The sequence below is a fragment of the Triturus cristatus genome, chromosome 6 (genome assembly GCF_964204655.1).
Source record: "Triturus cristatus chromosome 6, aTriCri1.1, whole genome shotgun sequence".
Classification (NCBI taxonomy): Eukaryota; Metazoa; Chordata; class Amphibia; order Caudata; family Salamandridae; genus Triturus; species Triturus cristatus.
Window position 1 is genome coordinate 1,333,974,349 of NC_140589.1, and position 14,997 is coordinate 1,333,989,345.

At 41.5% G+C, this 14,997-nt stretch overlaps 1 protein-coding gene across 2 annotated transcripts in view; it reads right to left on the reverse strand.

Moving 5' to 3' along the window:
- Positions 1 to 14,997, reverse strand: part of CHRM3 (cholinergic receptor muscarinic 3) — a 2,422,098-nt gene that overhangs the window by 1,281,446 nt on the left and 1,125,655 nt on the right. Inside the window, exon 5 of one of the 2 annotated variants that reach the window (XM_085612343.1) lies at positions 2,764 to 2,862. The exons of the other annotated variant lie outside the window; for it this stretch is intronic. The gene's annotated coding sequence lies outside the window, so the exon portion shown is untranslated. The remainder of the gene's footprint in view (positions 1 to 2,763; positions 2,863 to 14,997) is intronic. 2 annotated transcript variants of the gene reach the window in all.

Here is a 14,997-nt window from a genome sequence, read left to right on the forward strand (position 1 = left end):
GAATGCCAACTTTATTGTAATTATTTATTTAACAGCATGTACATCTTCCCAAACATAATATAGGCTGCAATTATTTCTCCCTCAACAAATCTGACCACCCTGCTTTTTTTTGGAAAGATTAGCTTTCATATAACACAATAGAATGTACTGATGTAATTTACTTACCTACAAAATATAAATAATCACTTGAGACCACTGTTCTCAGTATTTACAAATTGGGCTTACAGAATAAGAGAGTGAGGTCGTAAAATTATGTTCTCAGAACAAGGAGAGTTCAAAACACCAAACCCCCAGAAAGCGGGTATAACAAATAAACACAAGGGCTAGGAGGAGAAAGGGCAAAAAATTAGTTAACCATAGAAGTAGGGGAATGCCAAAAAAGTAAGGATCACAGAAGAAGTAGTGGGCCAAAATAAGGTGATCGGAGGAGAGGGGAAAAATAGGAGGAGAAACAGAATATGAAGACATCTTTAAAAGTATTTCAGGGTGAAACAGTAGGGCGGATTGTTTTTGCTACCATAAACAAAGTAACTGCTAAATGCAACTTCATATGTCAGTTTATATTTTACAATGCAAGAAGTTCATGCATGATTTTATAGTTTTAAGCTATTGTGTTTGCTTTTATGGCAAGTGCCGAAATAAAGCATATTATGATTATATGATGCATGAAGTCCATAAAGGCTGAGATAAGCAATCCCAGCTCTTTTGAATGTATTTATTCTTGTTTGAAGTCCTGGATTTGATATTTCATTGTAGTATGGCTGCATTCAAATAATATAGTTTTGAGAATACCCATTTTTCAAATGCAATTTTGTTGCCAATTTTATTTGTACACAACATTGGTGATGTGACTATTGAAATTATTTGGATTTGTTGTAACAATGCGTTACAATCCCTTGCCTGCTTTTGTGGCTTTTACCGTACGTCTTCCATAAGTTAGGGTGCAGTTCATTATTGTGAAGGGCATATATTTGTTCTTATTTTATGATTATTTTAAAAAGAATTATACATGTTGAGGCCTTTTCACAGAGGCAGTATAAAGTGTGTACAGTAGTACTTCGGTAGTCCTCTTTTATATACTTTTACATGTTTTTCTGATATGCCACATAATTTCCCTGATGTGAATACTGAGAAATATTTATAGAAAATTAGGATAAATAGGAGGAACACTTTTTGCTCGTTTATTAATATGGATTTGGACATTTTGGGTCCAATACACAAAGGAATGTAAGAGTATTCAAAGAGTACTCCAGTAATATTACTTCCTATACTCTTAAATATTTTTGTCAATCAGGCCCCTTATGTATTACATGCAGACTTGAATTGAATAAGAAGTATTTTGTCATTATAATTGCAATCACTACATACAACAAAAAAGAAATGATAAAATCATTTGCCCATCTTCGACTTTGAGGAGAGACATTCTAGAGATTTTCCTAGTCTCTTTGTTTTCCAAAGGACACATGAATATCATTTAGCAGAGCTACCACTTGTGGTTATGCCGTTATCCCTATTTCTCTGACAAGTTACACTACAGCATTAGGCACATGTCTATTGCAGGTAGCAACACTGAGCAGTGCAAAAATACCTCAAATGTTAATTGTGCTAGTTGCTGTACTATGGGCAATTAAGAATGGAAAGAAGGTTTTTCGTTCACATTATCAGATGTTGTTAAAAGGGAGTGGAAAAATGCAGAAAATGCAGAATGAAACCATATAAAACAAGTTCAAAAACTATTTATGCATTTTAGTTCTTTTTGCTCCCAAGAATAAATGAAGTGCAAAAATATACCAGTGAGGTGTATTCACACCAATCTATAAACGAGGCTCCAATTGTTTGGCAATATCTTGGCAAATAAGCCACGCATTTAAGGGAAAGCAAATAAATGAATAATAATAAATGTCTCTTTGACAACAAATGAATGCTTGTAAAAGAGACATAAAATGCGAATCCTTAAGTCCTATTTTTCTTTTCGTACTGGACTGACTTATAAGCATAATAACTTTTTGGTGATTTTTTTGTACTCATAATGGGTTCTTTAATAGCTACTAGTTTAAGCATAACATCAATGTGATCTGCAGTACAGTAGATTGTAGGTGATGCAATTTACTACATGTTATGGAACAATATGTCTATATTTATCGTGAAATGCAAATATACATATTATTTGCATGATATTAAAAAGCAAGCCTGTTTTTTCTGTCTTTTTTTGTCACAAGTTAATTCATCAGTCAAAGAAAAAGCTTACAGTTCACACAAGATACACACCTTTGTAAAAGTTCGGAATAACATGTTAGCATATGTTAGCCAAAACGAAAATGCTATTTGTCTTGTTTACAAAGCACTAACAAACACTTTCTTAGGTCCATACCATTAAAAGATCAAAACATATATCTGGTTTCTGGCTTTCAGGGCCAAGAATGATTCTTCCACTGGTTTCAGCACACAGCTGATGCTCTCATTGTAATAAAGACCAGTGTTTGTGTGTACACAACATAGGCGCAATGCATTTTGCATTGAGCACATTAATCTGCTTGGAAGTTTGCTTAAATATTTTTTATGTTCTTAGACTACGTAAATTAAATAATGATTAAAATTAAAATTTAAATGCACTTGGTTTGGTGATGAGAAATGGAATTTTATCCATGTGGCTACAATCTACAAAATTGTGTGGGGATATTATAATTGTGTTCTTATATGCTTACTTACACAATTAACCCTTTTGTAACTCAGACCAAAAAGTAACTTAAGTTAAATACTTACACTAGAGTTCAATTAATTTGGGAATCCTTTGGTACAATTCTGTCTATGATACGTGGTCTGAAGACTGCCTAACTCGGACAGTACTCTGGACTCCTGTATCTGAATAGTTTGGAGAGAAACCAAGAGGCATTCAGTATACAATAACCCAACAGCAATTAATTAATGTAAAACGTCATACATTGAGAAGTCGCTGAAGTGTAATAAAAAGTGTTAAGGACAGACACTTTATATTTGAAAGAGAGCAAAAATGTTTATTTTTGAAAGATAAGAAAGAATACAGCGATACTATTATTGGCTCAATGGTACTGTTTCTAGTTCATGTAAAATGTCCCACAGGGCAATTCTTTGAACCAATGCAGTCACAAAGCACAATCTTGAATTTGGGTCAAAATAAGTCTACTCAGACTACTAAACTGATCTTAAATTCCGAAGAACACCACCCTAGCAGAAACATTGAAGCATTGAATTTCCTTCATCCATGTTTGAATGCCAGCAAGTACCTCAGAAGCTGAATTTGACAAAAATGTGATATTTGTTTTTAATTTTAGATTTCATATTTCAGATTCAATACTTCCACTATTATATGAAGTTAGACTGAGTACTACACATTCACCACAGAGGCTGCTCTTACTTGGATTCACTATAGTGAGTAACCACTCTTTCAAAATAATAGTCATAAATAAATCTCAGTCTGATTAGTATCACCTCTCTCTTAAACACCAACTCAAAATTACCTGGTAAAATGTATGTTGAGAAACACTACCGGGGGCGGCGTGGCAGTCATCGCACGTACCGATTTCCCTTTTCAAATTCTCCCTCTACCTAACATTGCTACCACCGAATTCCTGGTGATTCGCACAGTATCCACCTCCCCTCCTCTTACCTGTTTCCTTACTTATCGTCCTCCTCAGTCCCCCCTGCAGTTTCTCCCAGATTTTTTGGAGGTCTTGGCTACCATTGCAATCAACAACTCCTCCATCCTGCTCCTCGGCGACTTTAATTTCTGGCCTTCCGATCCTGCCGAATGTCTGTCATCTAAGGATTTTTCCGAAACCCTCCACTCCCTTAACTTCACACCCCATGTTCACTCCCCCACCCACATCAAGGGTCACCAGCTTGACCAAATCTGGTCCCTGAACTGCCCTGTGGAATCCTTATCTATCTCCCCTTGCACCTGGTCCGACCATCATTTGATTTCATTTCTCCTTCCTATCCTTCCCCCAGCTATGCCCCCCGACCCAAAAACACCTGGGTCCGATCATGGGGCCGGGTCAATCTTGAGAATCTCTCCTCTCTCCTTGCTGGTTCTCTCCCGCCTCTTCAGGGCCTCACCACCGTCTCCCAGGCTGACGCTATAGACCAGTGGCTCTCCCGCAGCTGCGACTCCGTTGCCCCGCTCAAGCGCATTACCTCTAAACGCGACAAAGACGCCAACCGGTGGTTTAACCAAGAGCTTAAAGCCACCAAACTAATAGTTCGCCGCGCAGAGCGGGCTTGGAGGAGAAACTACTGCCCCACTTTGAAACTGGAATATATCAATATCCTTAACCAGTACAAAAAAAGCATCCTGGAGGCCAAAACAGCTTATTTCTCCTCCAAAATCTTAGCAGCGGAGAACCAGTCTAAAGAGATCTTCTCCATCGTTCACAACCTGGCATTCTCGGACAGAACTACGCTTAAACCTGTCCCGTCAAATGACCTCTGTCTTTCTCTTAATAATTATTTCATCCAGAAAATTATCACCATTAAGGCCAACATCCCCCCACCTCCCCCTTCTTTTGTGGATCCCCAATGTCCCCCTCCCAAAGGCAAACTAACCACCTTTCCCCCTATCACTCGGGAAAACCTGACTTCATTGGTGCCTCTGATCAAATCTGGCTCCCCTCTTGATCCCTGTCCTGCCCATATCCTCCGCCACATCTTTGTCTCCTGTCTAGATCCCCCCCTTCACCTCCTCAACAGCTCCCTCGCGCAAGGCATAGTTCCTAGCTCCTTGAAGTCTGCGGTAATTGTGCCCATCTTGAAAAAACCTGGGGCAGATCCTTCTGTCCCTGCCAATTTCCGCCCCATCTCCCTCCTGCCATTTCTAGCTAAGGTGCTCGAGCGCCACGTCACCTGCGCTCTGAGCTCCTTTGTGGAGAAACATGGAGCCCTCGCCCCCCGCCAAGCTGGTTTCCGCCCCGCACACTCCACGGAGTCCGTGGTCATGTCGGTCCTCGACACCCTCAGGGAGGGTATGGACACTAATCATCACCAGGCCCTTGTGCTCCTCGACCTCTCAGCCGCCTTTGATACGGTGGACCACAACATCTTACTTTCCCGTGTCAGGGCGGCGGGGATCGAGGGGACTGCCCTGGTCTGGTTGTCCTCCTTCCTGAGCGACCGCACCCAGGCTGTTCGCCTGGGTGACTTCACAGCGGACTTCCGGAAAGTCCAGTGCGGGGTTCCTCAAGGTTCATCTCTCTCCCCTCTTCTGTTTAATCTATATATCGCCCCTCTTATCTTTTCTCTCCAACAGATGGAGGTCGCCGTATTTAACTATGCGGATGACCTCCAGCTGGTCTTTGATCTTTCCTCTCCTTCTGCTGTCCTCAACTTTCAAACTGTCATGTTCCACATCAGGGACTGGATGAGCCACAATCACCTCAAACTTAACCCGGACAAAATCGAGTTGGTATTGACGGGCGGTTCATCCAGCCCCTGGTCCCCCCTTTGCTGGCCTCCCTCTCTTGGTTCTCCTCCTGCCCCCTCCTCCTCTGTTAAAACACTAGGCATTAAGCTCAATTCCCAACTCACCCTCCACTCCCAGGTTAGCTCTGTGGTATCTTCTTCTTTCCTCTCACTGCGTACTATTCGCAAGGTGTCCCGCTTCTTTACTTTTTCCGCTCTCAAACTTATTATTCTGGCCATGGTGGTGTCCCGCCTGGACTACGGGAACGCTCTGTATGCCGGTATTCCTGCATACAGTTTGCGCCGCCTTCAACAGATCCAAAACCAGGCGGCCCGCCTAGCCTTCAACCTTCCCAAATTCCACCACTCCACCCCACTTCTGAAATCTCTCCACTGGCTCCCAGTGCGGGCTAGAATTCAATTCAAACTCGCATCCATCACTTTCCTGGCCCGATTGGACCTGGCACCTGCCTTCATCTCTTCTGAGATTATTTCCTATGTCCCCTCTAGGGACCTACGTTCTTCTTCTCAGTCCCTCCTCACCATCCCTCGCTTCCGGAGAAAGAAGTGGGGCGGCTCCAAATTTGCCATTCTAGCACCAACTCTTTGGAATTCCCTTCCCCTCCATCTTCGTGCCATCACCCTCTATCCCCAATTCCGCAAAAATCTTAAAACCTACCTATTCACAAAATCCTTTGAATAAATGCCCATTCCTCTCTCCCTGCTCTTAACCCTCAGTCCCCACTAGCTACAGCGCCAAGAAACCGCCGGTATACGTGCGCTTTAAAAGTGCTTTTAAACTCAAACTCAAACTCAAACTACCTAAGGCATGATTCTCCCTTACATCAATGCAAGTAATACTTTCCCTGCATAGATCCGTGACTCATATTGACTCCAGCAAAGGGTTTTTATAATCTCCTTTTATAATCTCCGCTGTCAAGCACTAAAATGTATAAACTTGCATACCCATGTTTTCCTCAAGTTCTGTTGCATCGCCTACAATACAGCTTTGACATGCCCTAACTAAAACTATTTGAAAATACCAATGTAAAGCAAGGTGTCAAGACACAGCCACACTAGAAATCTAGAAATGAAAAAAAGAAAGAAAGAAAACATCAGGAGATAAGGCCTCTCAATATGACCATGTAAGATTTGGGACAACAGTCTTCTGTTTTTGATGCTTGTTACATCACTTCATGGATAAGAATGGAACAGAAGTTCCATTATTTCAAAGAAGGTCTCTTCAGTCAGTGATAGGAACAACCATGCTCTTGAGAAACATTCATTCAATAGCCTCCTCCTCAATCATTTCCACCCTGCCAAGACAGACTGCTTTCATTCTTATCTTACTATGTACAGCACTCCACTGCTTACTTGCATATTTGCAATCTGTAAGTACCAGCACTTAACTGTATGATACAGATACAAATGATTTAAAACACATTTGGAGGACAATGCGTCTTTGTGTATGGTCATTCTTGTCCTTTCCTAGCGCTGACGCAGTTTTGGCTGACTAGCGCCAACGCATGCACCCTTGCATCATGTTGCAAGGGTTCCTGCATTGTATGCAGGATTGTTTTTGTGCGGGAAGGCACACATTCATGCATATAAACAATCCTGAGGAGCATTTCCTCTTTCTATATGTGCTGCAGAATGAAGCACATGTAGAAAGAGGAACAAATAAGGATAAATAAAGTTATTTCTCCTTGTTGTGGGGAGAGATGTGGTGCCAGGGCGACTGACGCTGGATGCTGGGGATCACGGTTCTATTCCCGGCTCCGGCAGCAGGGGTCTGCCCAGCACCATGCGACTCTGGGCAATAGCTCGCTTAATCTTCCCAACGGCCCCCAGCGCCGAGATATCCCTTTGGGGCTGATTTGTGTGCTATACAAGTACTGGATTTACACTTCACCTGGGGATGAGTAGCATTTTAACACAATCCCAGGTTTACCACTAATGGTAAGCCTAGGAATTTGCCAAAATTCATGAGTAGATGAGTGGGGACACCAATGTCTCACTCATGCAATGCCTCTCTAGGCCATAGTAATGCAAGGCAGCGATTTGTGCTGTCTTGCGTTACTCCAAATTTATCAAGCCATGCAGGGCACACAAGGTGGCCTTGCGTGGCTTGATAAATCTCACTTAGGTTTTGTGTCGCCTTTGCGCCCCCTTGCGTGGCAGCACATATTTGGCCACCACTAAAGTGATACTGCAAAGCATGCATCCAGGCCTTCTTATGCAGACCTGGTGTGCCGTTTTAAAAATGTCAGTTCAACTTAATAAAAGAAACCTTCTGCTAGACCTAAACCTTCATTTTTAATACTTATAATTCACCCCTAATGTAGGCCCTGATATTCCAATATGTGAGGGTGCATGGTATTTAAAACGTGGGACATGTATTTTTGAAGGCTACATATCCTGGCAGTGAAAAACCTCCAAAGTTATTGTTCACTGTGGCAAGGTGGGCTGCCCCATAGGAAACAATTGGTTACATTATAACACATTATAATGCTTAACCTCAGTTTGGGAGTTGCTGGAAAAATAATTCAGGGACTCATTTTTTATAGTAATTTTAAATCTACCTTCATGGTCATGTTGGATTTTATATTACTATTTTAAAAATGACACATTTAGAAAGTTAACATTATCTTGCCTGAGAACATACACTTCTCAGCCAGTGTTCACAGTCACCCATTAATTGAATTGTCTCTTAATAGGTGTGAAGTGGCTCCCAAAACTGAGACAAAGAGAAATGGGTTGAACTTTCCATGACAGGATGCCCATCTGGGCTGGGCCCAGGAAATGATTTAACTTCAAAGGATGTATACTGTGTCACAGGCAGATGTAGTTTACACATGGGCCTACTAGCCAGCTAGGCATCAATACACCCCAGCGAGAGAGGAGCTGTCGCCAGAACTGATTATGAGTGACCACAAGGGAGGGTTGGTGTATTTTCCTGGCCATTTCACTGCGGTGGGCACAAGAGTTGTGCGCAGCTAAAGAAAAGTTCAATTTTGGTATTAGGTAGAGAGGGGCACTGTTGGATAGTTTGCAGTAAAAAAGACATAAAGTGCTATAAAAGTAGAAAGGAAACTTTGACCCCATTGGTTAGGGAGTGACCAGGCCCCTCCACCACCTACAGGTTGGCACTGTGCATAAGAATGGCACCCCAGTACACTCTTCCGAGGAGAACCCTAAGGGCTAGACCTGCTCCCACATGTTTCCAAGACAAAGATTGCACTCCAAGGATCAGTTGTCTGGCATCCTGTTAAACTACTGGGACACAAAAGCAAGAAGAAGCCCACTTTCCTAAAGGAGCCAGACTGACCTGTTTTAACCGAAACTATCCTGGACCCTGCTGGAGACTTCTGTTGGAGTGAGTCCCGAACCTCAAGTGCTGGTCCTGAGATCCTCAAACCATTGGCTGTTGTCACAGTGTACGTCTCCTGACAAAACCCAAAACCTGGGACTTTGAAACTTTCTACCAACATTTTGCCTGGAGAATTGTTGAGGGAGCTAGACCAAACTGCCAGCTGATCCGCAGAGGGTGCATGATCTGTGCGCCTGATTTTGTTGTAACTCCTGCTATGTTCGCTACGCGACCCTTGAATATGCCGCTTTGACCCCATCCCACAACTTCTTCAATGTCGCCGTTAACGAGTCCCAATGACACAGAAGACCACCAGGAAGTGAAACTCAAACTACCTCCACCTTCATCGATGACCGCATCGAAACTCTGTCCTCCTGTAACCCATCGCCATTGAACCTGGCTTCGGCTTCCGCCTACTGCCTTGGATGCTGACTAGCCCATTGGCAACCAGTTGAAATGCAGAAGTTCCTAAGAAAAGATTGTAAGTCTTTGACTCGGACAAACTGAGTCTCTGTCGATCGATCATGGTCAGCCTTAACATTTGACCTTGCCTTGGTCTAGCACAACCAGTTGCCCACTTTTGATGCATTGTACTTTTAGACATTAAAATAAGATGTTAAAAAATCCTACCTCCAGTTTCCATTATTGGAATTGTGTTGATTTGATATCATTGTGTTCATTAAAATATTCACTATTTTTTCAATTGGGGTGGGATTTTTATTGTGTTGTGTTTGCTCGATCAACAATAGACATCACAATTCTTACTCTACCGCTACTTGCATACATGTAGAAATATATAATTAAACACACCACATGAAGTGACCATTCATATAAACATCTTGAATTGAGTATCAGCCCCTCAAGGCATCCAATTGCCCCAGTAGATATGGGGGAGGTAACAACCACCAACCTGAAACGCCTAAAATGGACGAGTAACACACTCGGCCAGTTAGTGAGCAAGGCAAAGGAGCTGAAAACAAGCAGCAACAGCATAAAAGGCACCAAAGTAGAAACCTGGGCATCCTTTTTAAAGAACCTACTAAAACATACGACCACAATCATTCATGCTAAGAGGCCTCTGCATAAGCAGCCAAACCACATCTAAAAAAAAGCCCAGAATTTAAGGAAAGCTTTAAAAAGGATAGTCACAAGAAATGCAAAGGCTACAAAGGACACCTGGGATAAAATAACATTTCGCAGGAAGCAATATAAAAAACATGTCTGGGAAGATAGGAGAGTGCAAACAGACACATTTTGGTCCAAGCTCCTCTTTGACGCAAAACGAACAAACACTAGAGCTTTCTGGGAAATAGTAAATGAGCTAACAAGAACCTCAAAAGTTATAAATGCCTCATGTGTCACTGAAACAATCTGTGCAGCCCATCTAATCAAGATCTTTGGCAAAGATGTACACACAACCAAGAGGAGGAAAGCAAACATTTGTCAAAACTGGACCTCAAAACAATAGAGGCTTCCAAATCCAGAACATCAAATACAAGGGACCCTCCCATTGACTCGATCTCACTAGTGGAGCAGGATATACTACAATTGCCAGAAGATAAACTGTCAAAGGTAAAATAATCAGGACGCGTGGATGGGGCCCTTGCATCCCGCAAGCTCTTTTGAAGCTGGAACCAGACTACTGGGCTGGAGATGGTTAATAATCAATCAGGTGTACAAAGATGGTGACTGGTCAGACCCGGCTAATTATAGGCTAATAGTCCTTGTAGATTGAGAAGCAAAATATTATGAATCACTCATACTCGACAAATTGGTGGAATTGTCAAACAGTCGAAACATAATCCCCTTTAAACAGACAGGATCTCCCTGAGGGTTTGGTACCACAGCAAACATCTTAGCTCTTGGTCTAATGGCAGAAAAGAGCATGCACATGCCGAAAAGCCTGCATTCATGTCTCACATATTTCAGAGCGGCCTTTGACCGAGTAGATAGAGGCCTTCCAAGGGAAAAATTAGGGACATGGGATCTCCCAGATAGAACTCTCTGAGCCATAATGCAGCTTTACACAGACATGTGGATTCAGATTAAAATAGTTGATTGTACCAGACAACCAAGAAAAATAGATACTGAGAAACGCTTCAAACAACGCTGTGTTTTAGCCCTGCATCTATTTAACTTGTTCATGGCAAACTTCTCCCCAAGATTAGATCAAGTAAACTTGCATCCCCAACGACTAGGTACATTATAAGTAACAAAACGTCCCTATGCAGATGACATTGTTTTACTTCGCCAAATGTTAGTGGGCCTCCAAAGAGCACTTGACGAGCTACAAGCATTTGTCAAAACCAACGCACTTGAAATAAATGCAACAAAAACAATGACAATTAGGAACTGCCCTCAAAAACAACTCCCTATCAAGTTTGGTGATACAAGACTAGACGCGGTCAGCAACTGTTAGTACTTGGGCCTGTACATAGATAATCGATTACATTTTCAAACACACAACAGTATGCCTTTAAAAAAGGAAATGGTTTGATCTATGCCATCTGTTCTCTTGCAAAAGACTGAATGGCCCTTCCTACAAGCCACTGCTAGCAGTTATAACGGCCAGATTCTTACCAACAGCGGCATATGCAAGTTTGGACCTACATTGGAAAGATGAAACACTACTTGAAAGTCTGCATACAAAGGTGTATAAAAGAGTTTTCAGACTTCCTCAGAACGCCTCTCCGGCGCATGTTTGGCTGAAATTTGACCTGTTGCAACAGTCCTCAGCATTAAGTTGAATAAAAGCATGGTATAAAATATGGGTAAATCGTGGGAGAGGAGTTGGCGTAACGGCTAGGGCGGTCGACCTCGAATCTGGGAAACTGGGTTCGAGTCTCTGCAATGACGCTGAACATCCTGTGATTCTGGGCAAATCACTTAATCTCCCTGTGCCTAACAAAAATGAATGTGTCCTCATGTAATGCAACTGGTGCTATGTAAAGCGCTCTGCGCAGGTTTCTCTACACTGTGAGTGTAAACGAAGACCCTTTCCGCACCAGCCCTATTTTCTTATCTGTATTTCTACAGTTAAAAAGCCTGAGTATTTCAAGTCAAGTTCGTGCTATAGAACACGCTGTACAATAAAAAAAATCACAAAACAAAAATCGCATAAGCTTATTAAATAACACCGTCTGCCAGACACAGGAAGACGATCCTCAATCAGTCTGCAGCAAATACCTGAAATAGGCATTGATTGTAACAAAAATGACAAAATTGTGGCAACACTACTTGACCTGGCTGGCATTCCACCAATTAATGAATAAAGTCATAAAAAAAGCACAAGCTTAGCTAAAACAAAAACAAATTAAGCAACCGTGCGCAGGCCTGGATGGTGTTGCAATCACATACTGTATTACAGCGGGCAGCATATCTTTAAAAAGGAAGTTATTGGCCACTCGACTAGGAACATTACCATCTTTGCCCGACTTGCCAATTTGGAAATAAAGTGGCTCAAAGTCATGTCGCTTATGCGAGGCAGAGCAACAGGATATTATACACTTGATTTGCATACGCCCAGCTTTAAAATCAACTCGGATCTCATTGTTAAAAAAAACTTTCAATGCCAGGGGCATACACTCATGCAGATCTACCATAGTAAAATGTCTTGATCCTACTGACCTTCAGTTTGACTATAAAACAATGAAATTCTTGCTCTTATACGAAAAATTGATTAGAACTGAGCACTTGACTGACTAGGACCACGCCTTATAAGAAAAACCAGAGCATTATAGTACTTATTGTCTCTGCACTATTTACTTATAGCGTATTAATATAATTATCTTTCATATGATAGTATGGTACATTTTTAGGATGCCCTTGATTAACAAAGTTCAAAATTACCTGAATATCCCAGGAGAATTACATTTTTTATGTTTTATTACTAGTGTTCTTATTCTTACAGTTTTTATTGGAATATTGTTATGGTTTTTATTAACCTAAAGCATTAAAGAATAAATAATGTGTTGTGTTTTCGACTTTTTAACTGTTTTGCTACTTCTAAAGGCATTACATATTTTCTTAAGTTAAACCTGTCTGCTCTGTGCCAAAGCTACCAAGGCTTGAGCTTTGGTTTAAATTAGGGAAACATTTACTGAATCTATCAAGTATAGTGAAATGTTTACTTGCAGGGGATTACCATCCACCCCAGCTAATAATCCACTTTCTCTCAATATCCATTACTGTATTACAGCTTGATGGTTTACCACAAGCTTTAAGAGCTCTTTACTCTGCCTGGGAAAACAGATTAATATGAACAAGATATTTTACTTGACTTTTGGACTAGAAAACATCCTAACAGTTTTTTGAGAGACATATAGCTGAATAAATCAGACCCCTAATTGTTAGAATAGGTAGAGAAATTATCAGATTAGACTGACCTGGTCCTTTAGTTTTATAATGAGTCTATTTTTGGACAGGTGACATTCTTCTCAATGCAAAATGTCTACAAATAAAACAAAAAAAACTAATTTTGAAGTCCCTTCATTTTTCTTGTGGCTAAATAAAGGACTTTTGATAGGGAGTGGCAATTTGCAGTTTGGTAACTTGGAGAGCTGGATTGTTGCCAAATGATAGAATAGCCTTCATTTTATTCTCTTTCGCCCTGCTATGCTGTAAGCCTGGTTAACCCCATAGGGCAACTAGGTATTAGGATAGGAGGAATTTTGAAAATTAACAAAGTACAAAGAGTAAATTCCATCAGTATGGTGTGATTTCCACATTCGTAGGATGAGGTTTTGTTGTGGAATTTTGGGAATCTTTCAGCTAGACAGCTTGCACAGGAGCGCAAATACCCCCAGACCTGTAAGTTTGTAAGGTGTGCATACTCCTGCAGGTAATGTCTCAACCTGGAACTAGGTGCAGGTTTTGTCCTGGTTTAGGCAATTTCAAATGCCTTAACAGGGTGAGAATATGAAGGGTACAGCGGAATGAGTTTATCAACGTGGAGAAATATTTTTCCTATAAAAGTCACATACCCTTCAGCACATAGATCCACTTTTAGGTGTATGTGACTTTCCTCTGGTGAAACAAATTCTAAAAGTAAATGTTGGTCATTAAAGTACTCCACGTATCTCACTCAAGCTCCCGTATTCCTGCCCCCATAACTGAACAAGGCAACTTAGGGCCTTATTTAGATCTTGGCGGACGGGTTACTCCGTACATTTTCCCTCCTGCCTTTAGTAATGACCCAGCAAACCCACTTGACCATACATTTACCTTCATCGATTTCTATAAATGCTCTCTGTTCCGGTCTGTCATTCAAAAGCGAGGTGATGCATGGTCTTCCTTGTGGTATGCATGTAAAAATCACAAATGTTGGGTATTGCCAACGTGAACAGTGTCGTTTTTCAAAGGTGCAGATGGTACATGTCTGCCTGGAAAATGAGACCAATTGATTATGTGTCAGTCTTTAGCTCCTCACCACAGGCCTTCCCAGAACTTGCACACAAATAGAAGAAGCAATTTCCCACATGTATAAAATACCTCCATCAAACGTCAACAAAACTGGACTGGGTCCTCCAACAACAATAACCAATGGGAAATGTTGCCTGCTGACTTCTAATCTAGTTTCTTCGATAGCACTCTTCATGGTGCATTGTCAATCGCTTTTCCAAGTCATCTGCAGTTTCCTTAACATTCTGTAGTGAAAGGTTTTGAACCAAACGAAAATGCCATCCGATTTTCAGCTTGAAATACTCAGGCTTTTTAAGTGTAGAAATACAGATAAGAAAATAGGGCTGGTGCGGAAAGTGTCTTCGTTCACACTCACGGTGCAGAGAAACCTGCTGGCTTCGCAAATGCAAATTGCTAATCTGCAGTGTAAAACATGCAGTGCAATGTGCAGTTTGTTTTTTCAATCCCAAAGCACACATTGCAAACGGTTGAGGGTGACAAAGGCATTCCAAAGGGGAATTTACACCTCATTGGAGCTCACCAAGGAATGTATCAATGCACAGTGATTGCTTCTAAAGTAGTAAATATTGAATAGTAAGCACGTGAAAGTAGAGGATACAAGAGCAACGTAGAAGAGAGCACACTTGGGCTACTCTAAGGCTTTCTGGCGGATTGATTGCTGCTCCAACCTCTGGATGCACTTAGAGCTGGTAAACAAGGCAGGAGAAATGGTGCATATTGTGTGAGGACATTCCCTCACAGCCCCATATTTTCGGAGACATTGGAAAAAGGAT